At 36.9% G+C, this 17,039-nt stretch overlaps 1 protein-coding gene and 1 non-coding gene across 7 annotated transcripts in view; both read left to right on the forward strand.

Moving 5' to 3' along the window:
- The window catches only part of CASK (calcium/calmodulin dependent serine protein kinase), a 377,037-nt gene that overhangs the window by 75,654 nt on the left and 284,344 nt on the right, over positions 1-17,039 (forward strand). The gene's annotated exons all lie outside the window — the stretch shown is intronic.
- On the forward strand, positions 6,637-6,738 carry LOC133753881 (U6 spliceosomal RNA). Its single transcript, XR_009865119.1, has one exon. It is a non-coding gene; the product is annotated as a U6 spliceosomal RNA (small nuclear RNA).

Consider the following 17,039-nt stretch of genomic DNA (forward strand, 5'->3'; position numbering starts at 1 on the left):
GCAGGAACCCAAGTACTTGAGCCTTCATCACTCCCTCCCTTGATCAGCATCAGTAGGAAGCTGGAATCAGGGGCTAGAGATAGGGATCAAACCCAGACACTCTGATATGGGATGCAGGAATCCTAACAAGCATTTTAATTGCTAGACCAAATGTCTTTCCCCTGAGTTCTTGATAGAACTCAGTTCTTCATTGCTTAATTGTAAGTTTCCAAAAATGACAGTTTTTATTTTAGAATATGATTAGTTTTCTTCTAGAAATGGTATAGATTCAGTTCCTATTTGCTTAGGCTCCAAGAATACCTGCTTGTAAAAGTCTCAGATAGCGGTCATATCAGCAAATTGGAGGATTAAGGATGTTTCACAGTTCTCAACACCATAAAAGGAAGGAGAAATCCAGGGAAGATGTCAAAATCCACTTTTTCAGAAGTCTGGAAATTGACAAGAATCTTGCAGCCATCCAGGAAGAATTTATTCAAAAAATGGCTGACTCTTGTTAAGAATAGTGAGCCTCAGAGCACTGTAACTTGCCCCATTGCTTTCCCCTCTCTGTGGTTCCCATGGTAACCTTGAAAACAAACAGTTCACAGTCATGATGAAAACCGGCAGCCTGACAGGCATAAGAGGAGGCAGAACAGGGATGGAACTCCTTCGAAACCTTATTCTCAGTATATTGTCATTTTGACTTGTCTGGTAGGTCCCTGGAAAAGTTCCCTGTAGTTCCCTTGCAAGGCTGTTGTTACTTGGCCGATGGGGGAAATTCTTTTTTTTTTTTTTTAACTGCAGCAGTATTTGCTGAAAATTTTAGAGCCAGTTACTTAACTTCATTGCTGCCTGAGGTATAAGATAATAGTTGGGGCAAACACAAAGCTAACCTAAAGCTTAAAAAGAAAAGCTGATGAATGAAATGTCTGCAGAGACTTTGAAAAATCTACAACATATTTCTGGGAACCAGGAAAACCAGGGCTGTGTAACATGCTCTGGAAAGATACTGAGAAGACCTTAAACATTCACCTGTGGCTGACTTTCAGCCTGTGAAGCAGAAATGGAATAGTTAGATAGACATGTCAGCTCCTTGACTGGGCATTAAAGGTGTGCTTTGTCCTTCTGCAAAACTCTTGAGCAGACTGTTAACCAAGCAGAGTCTTCAGTGGCCACACACAACAAAGCATACAGACTTTACAGAATTTGTTTCCCCCAAAAAACACTGAATAAACAACAAGAACAGCTATAAACAACAACAACAACAAACCCTGGAGAAAGAGATTCTGCTTTTTAGAATTGATGTGTAATATATTGTTTAAAACATTCAGCTTTCTTTTTTTAAAAAAAATTATTTGACAGGTAGAGTTACAGACAGTGAGAGGGAGAAACAGAGAGGACTTCCATCCATTGGTTCACTCCCCAGATGGTCGCAACGGCCGGAGCTGCACCAATCCGAAGCCAAGAGCCAGGAGCTTCCTCCATCTCTCCCTCATGGCTGCAGGGGCCCAAGCCCTTGGGCCATCTTTTACTGCTTTCCCAGGCCACAGCAGAGAGCTGGATCAGAAGAGGAGCAGCCGGAACTAGAACCAGCGCCCATATGGGATGCCGGCACCGCAGGCAGAGGATTAACCTACTGCGCCACAGAGCCGGCCCCCAGCCTTCTTTTCTTTCTTTTTTTGTTTTTAAAAAGCCTCCAGCTCCTGATTCCAGGTTCCTACTGATGCAGACCCTTGGAGGTAGCAGTGGTGGTTCAAGTAGTTGGGTTCCTGCCACCCACATGGGAGACCTGGGTTGAGGTCACAGCTCCTGGCTTCTGCCCTCACCATTGTGGGTATCTGGGAAGTAAACCAGCAGATAGGAACTCTCTGTCTCTGTCAGCCTGCCTGTCTCTCTGCCTCTCAAATAATTTAATTAAAAAATTGAATAAAAAAATAAAAGCTATAAAAATGTAAATCTGTGTTGATGGGCATATTATGTCTAAAGATATAATTGGCATGAAAACAGCACAAGAGAAGAAATGGAGCTATATAGAATCAAAATGTAAACTATTGAAATTAACATAAACTTACATTAATCTGAACTGAATAGCTATAAATTCAGATACTAATTGTCATCACTAAATCAGTCAGTAGGAAAATAACTTTAAAAATCTATAGTTAATTAAGGGCGGGCATTTGGTGCACCGCTAGGGACACCTGTGCCCCATATCAGAGTCCTTGGGTTTGAGTCCTTCCAATATAACTTCCTGGTAATGCATACCCTGTGAGGCAGCCGATGATGGCTCAAGTAGTTGGATTTCTGTCACCCATGTGGAAGACCTGGCACCTGGCTTCAGCCTTGGCCATTTCCACCTGTTGCAAGCATTTGAGGAGTGAAGGAGTAGGTGAAAGATATATATCTCTCTTGATCTCTATACCTTTCAAATAAATACGTAAAATTCTTGGCTCCTGGCTTTGGCTTGACCCAGCCTGAATTAATGACAAGGGAATCACCATAGTACACTAGACAATATCTATTTAAACAAAAGAAGGTATTAATACATGGGAAAAAAGACACCTAGAAAACAAATAGCAAAATTTCAAATATAAATTCTCTTATCAGTAATTATATTAAATAAGTGGATTAAACTCTTTTTTAAAGATTTTTGAAAGGCAGAGTTACAGGGGCAGAGAGAGGGAAGAAAGGAGGGAAGGGGGGAGAGAGAGAGAGAGATCAATCTTCCATCCACTGGTTCACTCCCTAAATGGCCACAATGGCTGGGACTGAGCAAGGCTGAAGCCAGGAGCCAGGAGCTTCTTCTGGGTCTCCCAGATGGGTGCAGGGATCCAAGGACCTGGGCCATCTTCTGCTGTTTTCCCAGGCACATTAGCAGGGAGCTGGACTAGAAGTGGAGCAGCCAGGACAAGAACTGGTACCCATATGGGATGCAGGCATCACAGGCAGCAGCTGAACTCACTACACTACAATGCCAGCCCCCTGAATTGATAGTAATTGGCAGAGTGGATGAAAACCATGACCCAATTAAATGTTGTCTATAAGAGACTTTTGATTAAAAAGCGCGTGTAAGTTTGAAATAAATATATAGGAATAGTTATATCATGCAGTCATCAATAGAGATCTGAAGTAGCTGTGGTATCATCAGATTAAACAAATATAAGGGATGGGCATTGCAGGTAAAGCCACCATTTGCAATGCTGGCACCCCAAATAGGTGCCAGTTTATGTCTCAGCTGTTTTACTTCTGGTCCAGCTCCCTGCTAATGCAAAAGCTCCCAGCTAATGGCGTGAGAAAAACAGTGAAAGATAGCCCAAGTGTTTGGACCCCTGCCACCCATGTGGGATACCCAGGTGAAGCTCTTGGCTTCAGCCTGGCTCAGTTCTGGCTGTTATAATCATTTGGGGAGTGAACCAACAGATAGGAGATCTTTCACTCCTTCTCTTTCTATAACTCTGACTTTCAAAGTATTTTTTTTAAAAATAGAAATTGTTGCTAGAGATACAGAAAACATTTTACAGTGATAAAAGTTCACTTTCTCAAAAATATATAGCAATTATAAACATATATTCCCCTAACAACAAAATATATGAAATAAAAACAAAACTGGAAAAAGAGTTCAACAATATTGTTTGGAGACTTCAGTACTCAACTTTCAATAATGGATTCAGCAATTAGAAGATAAAGAAAGGGAAATAAGAGGATTGGCATTATGGTGCAGTGGGTTAAGCCACTGCTTTGGTTGCCCTTATCCCTTATTGGGTTGCCTGGGATAGAGTCCCACCTCTGCTTTTTATCCAGCATGCTGCTAATGCATATCCTGGGGAGGCAGCAGAAGATGACTCAAGTACTTGGGTCTCTGCCCAGCTCCATGGAAGACTTGGATGGAATTCCTGGCTATTGCCTTCAGCCTAGTCCTGCCCCTACTCTCTCTTGTAGGCATTTGAGAAGTGAACCAGCAGATAGGTGAACTCTGTCCCTTTCTACCTTTCAAACAAACAGACTTTTAAGAAAAAGAAGGGAAACTTCCCTTCCAATTAGATCTAACAAACACCTGCAGAATATTCCACTCAAAAATAGGAAACTACACATTCTTAAGTGTGCATAAAATATTATCCAAGATAGACTGTGTGTTAGCCCATCAAATATGTGTCAGTCAATTTAAAAGCATTGAAACCATTCAAAGTGTCTTCTCTGGCCTAAGTGAAATGAAATTATGAATCAATAATACAAGGAAGTTTGGAAGATTCACAAATGTGTGGCAGTTAAACAATATAATACTAAATAGCTTAGGGGTCAAAGAAGAAATCACAGGAAAATTAGAAGTTAATTTGAGGTTAATAAATACAAAAATAGAACATTAATGAAATGCAGAAAAGACAATGATTAGAAGAAAATTTATTATCAATGCACATATTGAAAAATAAGAGCTTACAACAGTAACTTAACCTTCTGCTTTAAGAAACAAGCAAACAACTCAAAGCAAGCAGAAAGAAGGAATAGATTATAGAATAAGTAAATGAAATAGAGAATAGAAAAATAATAGAGCAAATTAATGAAACCAAGAGTTAGTTCTTTGAAGATTAAAAAAAGTAACCTTTGGCCAGCACCATGGCTCACTAGGATAATCCTCCACCTGCAGCGCCGACACACTGAGTTCTAGTCCTGGTTGGGGCGCTGGGTACTAGTCCTGGTTGCTCCTCTTCCAGTCCAGCTCTCTGCTGTGGCCCAGGAAGGCAGTGGAAGATGGCCCAAGTGCTTGGGCCTGCACCTGCATGGGAGACCAGGAGGAAGCACCTGGCTCTTGGCTTCAGATCAGCACAGCGCGCCGGCCGTAGTGGCCATTTGGGCGGTGAACCAACGGAAGGAAGACCTTTCTCTCTGTCTCTCTCTCTCACTGTCTAACTCTGCCTGTCAAAAATATATATATATATATAAAGTGACCTTTATCTAGAGTGATCAGTAAAAAAGGGATTACTCCAATTGATAACATCAGGAACTAAAGAGGACATTACTACTGACATAAAAATAAAAGCAATTTTAAGATAATACTTATAATTGTGTGATAACAAATTAGTTAACCAAGATGAAATGAACTGGTTCCTACAAGGCAAACTAATAAAACAGACTCAAGAAGAAATAGAAGATCTGAAAGACCTATGATTAAATAAGGAGATTTACTGTAAAATTGAAAATTTCTTGTAAAGAAATTTTGGCTCATATAGCTTCACTGAAAAATTCAGCTTTGTGCTTATAGAAGTAATATCAATCCTTCATAAATTTTTCTTAAAAACAGAAGGTATTCTTCCCAGCTTATTGTATGTGGCCAGCAATACCCTGAAACCAAAACCAAAGACACAAGAAAAGACCCATTATCCCTTATGAATATATAAACACATATTGTCAAGAAGTTCTAGTACCCAAATACAACAATTTAGAAAATTTTTTATAGTTTCTCAAAAAGTTAAGACTGTAGTTATATGACCAAGCTATTTTACTCCTAGGCATACAGCAAAGAGAAATAAAGCATGTCTGTATAAAACCTAGTATATGAATGTTTATAACAGCATTATTCAAATAGCCAGATGGTAGAACTCAAGTATCTGTCACCTGGTGAATGGCGGAACAAAATGTGGTACATATGGTGGAATGTTATTCAGTCACAAAAATGAATAACATATTGATATGATCTTTGAATATGTGGTGCTAAGTAAAAGAAGTTAGTCACATATATTATCAGACCCAGGGTTTTAGAGTTGCAAGGAATTTATAAATGAAGCTCATATATGCCTATGGTATGTACATTTGTTAATATTTGTAATTTTTTCTGTCAGACTCTGGAGAGTACAATCATCTTCTTGGTGACAGAAATGTTACTCAAACCTGAGATTCCTGGATTGGGGCTGCATTCTTTCTAGTTCTCTTCCATTAAACATTATCTAAATAACTTCATGTAGCACCATTCCCTCTAAATATCAGGAATATTCCATAGGCTTTTTGGTTCGCAGTGAATTAAGATATCACAGTAATATATTTTTCTGATTGCAGATCACTTTCTAAATTAGGCAGTTTGTTAACTTAAAGGAGCCTATTTAATAATGAAGTCCCAGTGACCATCTAAGTGGTCAAAGGAATTTGCTTTCTAAATAGACAAATCCTTTTTTGTACCTTTAAAGATTTTAGATACTGATTTCATTAATAAGTAAGTCCTTGTGCAAGGACTCAAGCTCTATTCCACGCCTCCTCCCCGACTCATATAGTAAGATTTTGGGCAAGTCCCTTGGCCTTTTTGCATTCAGTGTGTCAGACTTGCCATAAAACTGTTAAGCATGACATCATTATAAACCAAATAGACTTGAAAACTAGTATGTGCTTTGATGCATTAGGGAGTTACCCAAATACAATTCTAGTTTGTAAAATAAGAAGAATCAGGAAAATTTAATTTTATTATAACAATTAAAATAATTCCACAATATACAGGTTTTAGCAAGCTGAGTCATAAAAAAGTTTCTGCATATTTGCATATTTTATCTGGGTAGAATAAGATTAAATGACAGAGGAAAAATACTGTTTTAGAGAATGCATGTCTCTTAAAACCATAGATTGTAGCAACTTAGCCAAAATAATTGCAGGGAATGAAAGGTTATTGAACACTTTTCAGCACTCACGTTGGCAGCACATATACTAAAATTATATTGATTCAGAGATTAGCATGGCCTCTGTGCAAGGATGACACAAATTCATAAAATCTTCCATATTTTTCATGAGGAAAAACAAATTATGTTTCCCAGGCCCTCCTTATACAATGCATACCATGTTTTAAAATGTACGTAACTACTATATGAAAAGCCTGAAAGAAGGAATGCAAATTCCTTAAGGAACAAAACAGTTTTAATAGGGATTTTGGCCATTTAGACTTGTAACTCAGTAGATTATTGAATATTATTTAAATTGACTTTATATTCATCCTTTCCCACTTATTTCCTTATTTCTGACTCTCCAATTAATATGTACACTTTCTTCTCACTTGAGTTTTCTCCTGTGAGCTCAGGAATATTGACCTTTGGGGCTAGATTTGAATTAAACAGCAGGTTTATTTTTTTGCAGCATTCCAGAAGAGACACCAGTAAGAACTGCTCCACAGATGCTGACATCTTGTTCGAGGTTATCCCAAAAAATGTCCTCTGGCATTTGCAATGTGCCTGAACGTTTTTTATTCTATTAAAACTTCTTTTTGCTGACGTCATCCAAGGCAGAAACAAATATAACTAAGCAAGAAAACCCTTTGCAGCAGAGCAAGCTAATCACTCACTTTGCCATATTCTCTAAAAGAGTAAGCAAACGATAACCTGTAACTATTGCTCCTGTCCTGTGAACAATCAAATTCTGTTTTTTGCCTTGTCAACAAACAAAATACAATATTTTGTCAAATTTTAGAAGTCCTAGCCATCAACATGACTGAAATTGTTCTTTTCTACTTTATAGAAAAATGGAATGCATATGTAAATTTAAAGATTTAAATATTCTTCTAAATAGAATATATTCCATGTATGTTAAATTGGGGTCTGGGTCCATAGGAGAAGCAGTTGACTATGAGTTCCAGCTATAATCTAGGGATTTTAGGTATCTATTTTTGTCCTGATTTGTTTCTATGGATTTATGAATAAAGATTCTTAACCCTCTGAGAACCAGAAAAACTACAAAAAATTTAAAGCATGAGTTTTAACATCAATAGAAGCTGTATGGGTACATTAATTTTAAGAAGACTGAAGCTAGTGTTTTCCATAGGAAAAAAAATAATAAGACGAGAAATAATTTGTATATCTTAAAAATATTCAATGGAAACATAAAAACATTAAAATAAGACTAAGCATATGAGAATGACACAGAATTATCAACTGATCATCAACAGCTTGCCTCAGATATTGCTCCACAATATGAAAAGCAGAACATCTAACCAGTTTCTTCCACAAAGACAGCTACCTTGTCCCCTGCAGGTCCCTCTTCTCAGCAGCTGAATGTATGCTGTTCATTCTGCTTCCACCTGTTCACAGGCGCCCTTATTCCCAGGACCTTTGGCAGCTCCCTGAACTGGAAATGGCCACCAGAGATCCAAGTGCAAAGGACAAGCAGGACTCCAGTGGACTGATCTTTGACAAAATAACAAAGTTGATCCAAAGGGAAAAATGTAGGTTTTTCAACAACCAGTGCTAGAATACCCATACATCCACATTTTAAAAAATAAAATTAAGATGAATGTAGATATAGACCTTTCATTTTTCAGAAAAATTTACTCATGCTACATTTCCTCTACAAACAGGATTAAGGCAAGGTTGCCTACCTTCATGAAAAGTATTGCTGGACACTATAACAATAAGGCAGGAAGACAAAATATAAGCATGTAGATTGAAAAGGAAGAAATGAAGCCTGCCCTGTTTGCAGATGACATGACAGTCTGTATACAAAATCCCAAGGAATATACCAGAAAACTCCTAAAACCAGTGACTTCATCAAGGATGTGAAATGAATATACCAACTTCAATTGTATTTCTGTATACTAACAAAGAACAACTAGAAACCACAGTTAAAAACACTCATTTGGAATTGCCTATAAAGAAAAGCGTAGATATGAATCCCACAAAACATATACCAACCCTGCATCGTAAAACCTACAAAATGATTAAAGAAATCTAAGTTCCTATAAAAAGATAAATATACTCTGTTCATGGATTAGGAGACTCAATATAGTAAGGATATCATTCCTCCTTAAATTTATCTCTAGGTTTGACCCAGTTTCAATTAAAATTCCAGGGAGATTTTCTTGTAGATATAGAAACTGTATCCTAAAATATTTCTGGAAAGGAAAAAGAACAAGAATAGCAAAAACGATTTTGGGAAACCATAATGAAGTGGGAAGAATCATTCTACCCCCGTATTTATTTATTTATTTATATATATATACATATATATATATACATACATACACAGAGAGAGAGAGAGAGATATCAATATAGCATGATACTGGAAGAGAGACAGACACATAGATTAGATTGTCCACACAAGTTCAGCCGGTTGATTTTTGACAAAGGTTGAAACTCATTTCAATGAAGAAAGGATAATGTTTTCCAACAAGTGATTGTGGAGCAATTGTACATCCCTAGGACAAAAATAAACTTCAACGTAAACCTCGTGTCCCATATTAAAATTTATTCAAAATATATCATAGAGTTAAATGTAAAGCATAAAACCACATAACATTCGAAAGAAAATATTGGGTTCTAGAGCCAATTGAAGAATTCTTAGGCATGACACCAAATGCACAATTCATAGATGAGAAAAGAGAGATACTCTACAGTAAAGAAAGAAAGAATCCAATTGGACAGTGGGTAAAAGGTGTGAACATTTCCCCCCAAAAAGGAGTAGGCAAGTTCTAACTAAGTACATGAGAATTTATTCAACATCATTATCCATTAGGGAAATTAAAAACACAATGATACCACTACACACAGAATAGTTACCATAAAAAATAACAATACTATATTCTGGCAAGGATGCAGAGACACTAAATCTTTCATACATTGCTGGTGGGAAAATAAAGCGTGCAGTTACTCTGCAAAATAGTTTAACAGTTTCTTTAAATGCTAAACATAAACTTGTCATACAACCCAGTAATTGTAATCTCAGAGAAATGAAAATTTGTGTTCACACCAAGACCTGTAATCAATTTTTCATAGTAGTTCTATTCATAATAGGTAGAATATGGAAGCCTTATCTTTTCATTTCATTTTCCATTAGCTTTTTGAAGTACCCTCATACTGTATGATTTCATTTATTTAAGTTTCAGAGTCATAAAATTATAGAACTGGAGAACAGATTAGTGATTTTCAGGTGTGGGGCACTTCAGTTTGAGTAAGGATTACAAGATAGACGGGATGTGACTGTTAAAGGGCATATGGGTCATTGTGGGGAACCTTTGTGATACAGTCCTATATCTCTATTTTGGTGATGACTACATGAATTTCTACATGGTAACAAAATTGAATAGCTCAACACACACACACACACACACAAGTGCCATTAAAACAGACGAAAGCAAAAAAAATGCCTGCTGGTTGAACCAATGTCAGTTCCCTGGTTTTGATTTTGTACTACAGCCACATGAGATACTACCATTAGGGAGAAACTGGGTTAAGGATACACAATATATCTTTGTACTATTTTTGCAACTTTCTGCTAATTTACAGTTATTTTAAAATTAAATTATTTTAGGAAATTTCCTTGTGATCCGTGTGATCTTCCACAAAAGAGATAATTAGCCCACACATATTTGGGAGTATAGGTAAAAAAAAAAAAATACACTTCAACTACAGGTTTTGGTTTCCAGATAATCCAAATTGTTCTGCAGAGGCAAACCCTGATTGATGTAACTGATACCATCATCAAACACTGGCACTTGCTTTCCTCAGGAAACATGAATATTTAATAGATTTCATTTACATAGGGAATTTATGTTCTCTTTGTGGAATAATTGCTGGTCTAGCTAATAAACCTCTATCTCCTTTTGCATACAGAAAGCATTTGCCAAAACCTTTTATTTGCAGTTGTGTTTTCTTAGCGTCATCATTCTTCCTCTATGGCCTGTAATTGACATGGTTAGAAGTCATCTAGCGAAGTCCATGCTTTTAAGGCTTATATTTTTGTTTAATTTTTTCACAGAAATACCATAGAATATGATTCCTGAATGATTTGATCATCTGTTTCTAAGTCCTGATCACAGATTAGTATCTCAAATTATAATTTACAAGTTCCATATTTGAAGTGAAAAGACCCATTCTTTCAAACATGAATGCATTCTCCTTTATGTACCATATCATATTCATGCAAAATGTTAAATTCATTTTACTTATGAGTTATCAGAAAATATTGAGTATTGGTGTGTATTATAATTCTTTTTTGAGAATTATTTACTTATGCATTTATTTTAAGAGTAACAGAGAGGGAGAGAGAGTAATCTTCGGTCTGCTGGTTCACTCCACAAATGACCAAAACAACCAGGTCTCTCTATGAGTGGCAGGTGCTCAGGTACTTGGACCATCATCCACTGCCTTCCCAGGCACTTTAGTAGGAAGCTGGATCTGAAGTGGAGCAGCCACGACTGGAACTGGCACTCCACTCAGCTATAGAATGCCCATGTCTCAAGCAGTGGCTTTTCTGTTGTAAAATAAATAAATAAATAAACCAATAAAAGACTTTGTATTTCTTGGGAAGTTTGAGCAAAACTGTTGGAGATCGGCTTCCAGCTATTGGAATAACTTTGAACAAAGCCCTTCCTTTTCTCAGTTCCTGATCCGAGTACTCATTTAATTACTTTAGGACCCGCTGACAATAGATTCTTAAAGTGGATTTTCCCAGTGTTTTTTTTTTTGTTTGTTTATTTTTAAAACAAACATTCTTTATATAGAAAATCACGTATTTCTGTAGATTGTTGACAAACAGCCTTGGTGGTGCATCTTTGGCTGTTTTCCTAATGATGGGCTTTAGCATAGGAGGAATGTATTAAATCTTTTCAGGGAAAAAAGTCAACTTTAAAACAAATTACAACTATTTTGAATGATTAGTTTTTCTTTATTGTCGCAAGTGTTTTCTGGATAACTAAAATAAGGAACACAGCTTGCCAACATAAAGTTTACCATCTTACTGATTACATACTGATTCTCTGTCAGAAACTGCTGAGGAAGCTCTACAGCTGATGCAATTTATAGTGACATCCTTGATATCCATTATCAGGGTAACAAAAACCTGATTTGTTTCATTTTTCTTTATTTATTTTGCCTTTCAGAAACTGCAGAGAAGGGTTAGTACAGCTTACCTGCTTCTGAAAGCCTATGACTGTTAACTAAAGTGACTCAACTTGTTCAATATAATTCTAGATGTAAACATGGCTTGATATTACATTTAATGTTGGCCATAATCTGTAATATCAACATTATTTATAAATGTCTCTTAATCTGGATTTTCCATCTCATATAACTTAGTATGTTTAATGAAGGCTGTCATGTTTATATATTTGAGCTCTCAAAGCTTTTTGGCTTCTGAAGTCAGATTCATCTTAATATCATCTTAATGTCACATACAGGAAGTACAACAGTATGAAAAATATGAGATGAAAGACTGCTCATTTTTTATTTTCAAATAAAGCAGGTTATGTTTTTCTTCTCCACTGTATATGGAATTTGTGTTTCTTTTTAAAATCATCTTCTGTTCTCTTTTCCGATTTAAATAGCTGCCTCTTTTCTTTCAGATCTGTATTTTGTTAACCTTTCCATTAAATGATTTAGAGAATTCCTCAAGAAGCCATTGAAATAGAAAATAGATGATAGCAGATATTTGAGTGGATTGATAGATACATAACCCTTCATTATATGGGGGACAGTAGCTTAAAAATGTATATACTTGTCTTTAATGTGCTGTACACTCTTATTTAATGCTATAACTAGTACTCCAACAGTATTTTTTTTCACTTTGTGTTGCTATATGGGGGCAAACTGTTGAAATAGTTACCTAATATATACTAAACTGATCTTCTGTATATAAAGAGGATTGAAAATGAATCATGATGTGATTGGAAGGGGAGAGGGAGCGGGAAAGGGGAGGGTTGTGGGTGGGAGGGAAGTTTTGGGAGGGGGAAGCCATTGTAACCCATAAGCTGTACTTTGGAAATTTATATTCATTAAATAAAAGTTAAATTAAAAAAAATGTATATACTAGGTATGAGAAGAATTTAGGAGTATAGTTGATAATTAAAACTTAAGCCTGAAGAAACTGATGAGGAGCAGTTCTTGAGCATGTTGAATGGTTGAGTTACCATTAGCCTATACATGAGAATAGGTTTTATTATTGAGGTGGTTGTTCTACAAAGAATTTATATTTTATAATTAATGCCATAAAAACCAATTCTAACTCAGTAAGGAGAGAATTTCTTCAAAAAAAATTATTGCAAGGGGAGAAAGGGAATATTGCAATAGGGAGTAGTGGTCTTGCTTTAATAGAGAGAACATCCTGCCCTAAGCTATATGAGCATATTAAGGGTTAGGCAAAAAACAAGCTTTCTTACAGGGGAAGAATAAACCAGGACAGAAAACCTATTGTGAGAAAGTGAGAAGACCTAGGGGGAAGGAGAGAAGCTTAACCAAAGTTTGGTTAGCAAGCATTTTGTTCCAATTGATTCATGGGAACAGGCAGTTCAGCCTATCATTTGTGAGGCAAAGAATGAGAATTTGAAGGGGTTGTGCCTGGCCTTATCATAGGTAGTGGGGAGCCATCCATGAGTCTTATCTAGATCATATCCAGAAGGTTTTTCTTTGCAGTAAGCTGTTTTCCAGAGCACAAAGAATGGTAAGATCTTTTAACTTTAGCTGTTTTCCAGGCTCAGAGGGTTAAGGTAAAATTCAACAAATATTTTTATGTGAGGACTTTGAAGTGTTATTTATATTCGCTGTTATATCATTCCTAATTTACACAAGAATATTACCAGACCTATGTTTCTTTTGAAAAGAGTAGTTTATAATGTCAGTAAAATTTTACATATACAGGTTGGCCCTCTGTATTCATGGGTTCCATATCCCTGGATTCAACTAGCTGCAGGTCTAAATTTTTAAATTGCATCTGTACTAAATATGTGCAGCCTTTTTTTTTTTGTCCTTGCCATTATTCCCTAAATGATACAGCATAACAGCTACTTATATAGCATTTACATTCTATTAAGTATTATCAGTAACCAGAGATGATTTAAAGTACTGAATGCCTTTTAACTAGGTTCCGTGCTTAGTGATCTGAAGGGGAAACAAAGAAATGTAAGAGGCAGTCTACTCCCTGGAAATTTAAAGCATCTTTGAGATAGTATGGGAATTGTAGATTTCAAATGGTAAGCTGTGTTAAAAGCTGCTAAGAAATAGAGGTCGGATTTGTGTTGATGGTTAGAAAGGAAAGGGGATGGGAAGAGAACTAACATTTGAGTTTTCACTCTGTAACAAGTGCTCTCTAGACAGTACAAGTGCTCCTAAGTGCTCACAAAGACTTCCACACACTACCTGGCACAGATAGCTTTCCGGAACCAATTTCCAAATTCTTATTCTTTCTAAAGTTGGTAAGAAAGGCTTAAGAAAATTCCTGTAATGGATATACAGGTCCTCCTTTCTCATAGCCATTTTGACAGTTTTTTCTCCTCTTACTTTACAGTGGGGCTTCCTCTTACTCATCCAGAATCCTATTGTGATATATTACAAGATGTGTTACAAAATGTATAGAAACCTCCAGGATGCCAAACAAAGGGCCAGTTTGAAAACTGGTGTCAGTGTTTAAAAACTGAATAACTCTCAAATACTAGGTAACACGTACTTACTTTTTCAAGTCGATTGATTCTTGCTTTGCTTTGGACAGAATTAATGGAAGACCATATCAAATTGTTAGCTGATCACTGAAAGTAATTGTTTATTAAATCATTATGAAATTCATGGCATATAATTCAAAAAAAAGATTGCCTTAACAAAACTCTGTCCAGGGTTTATTGTACATAACAGGTTTATTGAGATATAATTCACATGTCATAAAATTTACCGCTGTACAATTCAGTGGCTTTCAGAATTTGTTGTTCAGAGTTGTCCATCTGTCACCACTATCTATTTCTAGAACATTTTCTGTCCCCAAAAAACTATTCCTTTTCACCCGTTATTTATCCCTTCCCCAGCTTCTGGCAACCACTAATCTACTTTCTATCTCTATGGATTTGCCTATTTTGTACATTCCATCTAAATGGAATTATACATTATGTGACCTTTGTGTCTGACTTTTTTTTAAAGATTTATTCATCTATTTGAAAGGCAGAGTTACAGAGAGGCAGAGGCAGAGAGAGAGAGAGAGAGCAAGCAAGTGAGTGAGCTTCCATCCACTGGTTCACTCCCCAGGTGACCACAATGGCTGAAGCTGAGCCAGTCTGAACCCAAGAGCCCAGAGCTTCTTCCAGGCCTCTCACTTGGGTGTAGGGGCCCAAGCACTTGAGCCATACTCCCCTGTTTTCCCAGGTGCATTAGCAAGGAGCTGGATTGGAAGTGGAGCAGCTGGGACTCAAACCGGTGCCCATATGGGATGCCAGCGCTACAGGTGGTGGCTTTACCCACTACACTACAGTGCTGGCTCCTGTGTCTGACTTTTTTTAAGATTTATTTATTTACTTGAGAGGCAGAGTTACAGAAAGGGAGAGGAAAGACAGAGAGAGTTCTTCCATGCGCTGATTCACTTCCCAAATGGCCTCAACAGCCAGAACTGGGCTGATCCAAAGCCAGGAACTAGTAACTTCTCAGTCTCCCTATACAAGCTGGTACAGGGGCCCAAGTGCTTGGGCCATCTTCTACTGCTTTCACAAGCGCCATCAGTAGGGAGCTGGATCAGAATTGAACCAGCCAGGACACAAACCAGCACCTGTATGGGATGCTGGCACTGCTGGTGGATGCTTAACCTACTATGCCACAGCGCTGGCCTGATGATTTCTTTAACTTAACATATTTTCAAGATTCATTCATGTTGTAGCATGTATATCAGTACTTCATTCTTTTTTGTATCTGAATATGCTATTATATATGGATATATAGCATTTTATATAACTTCATTAGTTGATACACATTTGGTTTTTATCAATTTTTAGCTCTTATATATAATGCTACAATGAGCATTCATGCAGAGTTGATCTTCATTATTCACAGTTTCTATTTACAAATTTGTCTACTCACTAATTGTAACCTCCAATGTAATACTTATGGCACTTTTGTGGTCACTCACATTCATGTGTAAAATGGCAAAAAAAAATTGAATCACTCAACATGTGGTTTCCTAGGTAAAATCAGACTAGTCACCTTTTGCCTTCTTGTTTTTGGCTATCATACTGTAAATGAGTACCCTTCTCAAGGTCTGTTCAGTGCCACATTTTTGTTCTTTCTGCTGTTTAAAATGGCCCTAAAGCATGGTGGCAAGCTGCTGTCTGGTGTTCTTAAGTGCAAGGCAGCTATGGTGAGCCTTACAAAGAAGATATTTATGTTAGATAAGCTTCATTCAGGCATGAGTTGTGGGGCTGTTGGCCATGAGTTCAATGTTATTGAGTCAACAATATGTAACATAAGTTATTATTCAACAGGTATACATAGAATATGGCTATGTATTGATCAGTTGACAAAAAATATTGTGACCAGTGATTCATAGGCATCTAGCCTTTTTTTCCCTAGGAACAGTGCGTCAGTATTCACTTAATGAGTATTCTTATTGAATTTGCAGAACATAATTGCCACAAATAGTGCAAATCAACTATGTATGGTCTTGCGTGACATACATTTTCAGTTCTCTTGGGTATATACCTAGTAGAATTGCTGTGCCATATGATAACAGCTGCTAGTTTTTATGAACAATATTTCTCCGTGTTTACATCTGTAGAAATGAAAATCAGATTGGAATTTGTGCTGAGCTCCTACTTGTTCTACTAGGTGTCAAAAAATGAGGTCCTTGTTGGACAAGTGCAGGAACTGCCCTGGCTTCAACAAAGCCCATGACACATGGGCATCATTATCTTTTGTGACACCTCCATAAGCATAGCTTCCAAGGGCCCCTGAAGAGATATGTCTAAGTAGAAAAGAATCACCACTTTCAGGGAAGTCTGAAGCTGTTCACTTAAAATTTTTCTGAAGTGGATTCCTTTCTCTGTTCATTACTCCTTTCTTTGTTCAGCTTTCCACCATCTGTCTCACTTTACTGTTGCCCAGTTCCTTCGTGGCCAGTTAATGAGGTTGACTCAAGAGGATTGACTAAGCCTTATGTAGGAAGTTGATGAGCCTACAAGTGGGTTAAAGTTTAGTGTTTTTTAAGAAGCTGATATTGTTGCTTTGTAATACCTCAACTGTTACCTCTCTGGTAGCTGGAATAATTGACTATATAATTAAAAAATTTTAGTAGTGTACCTCCAAGAGAGCAGTATCTATAGGGAGAAGCAGTTTTGTGCTTCTCTTTGTAGTGAAGCTTGC

The sequence above is a fragment of the Lepus europaeus genome, chromosome X, assembly GCF_033115175.1.
Source record: "Lepus europaeus isolate LE1 chromosome X, mLepTim1.pri, whole genome shotgun sequence".
Classification (NCBI taxonomy): Eukaryota; Metazoa; Chordata; class Mammalia; order Lagomorpha; family Leporidae; genus Lepus; species Lepus europaeus.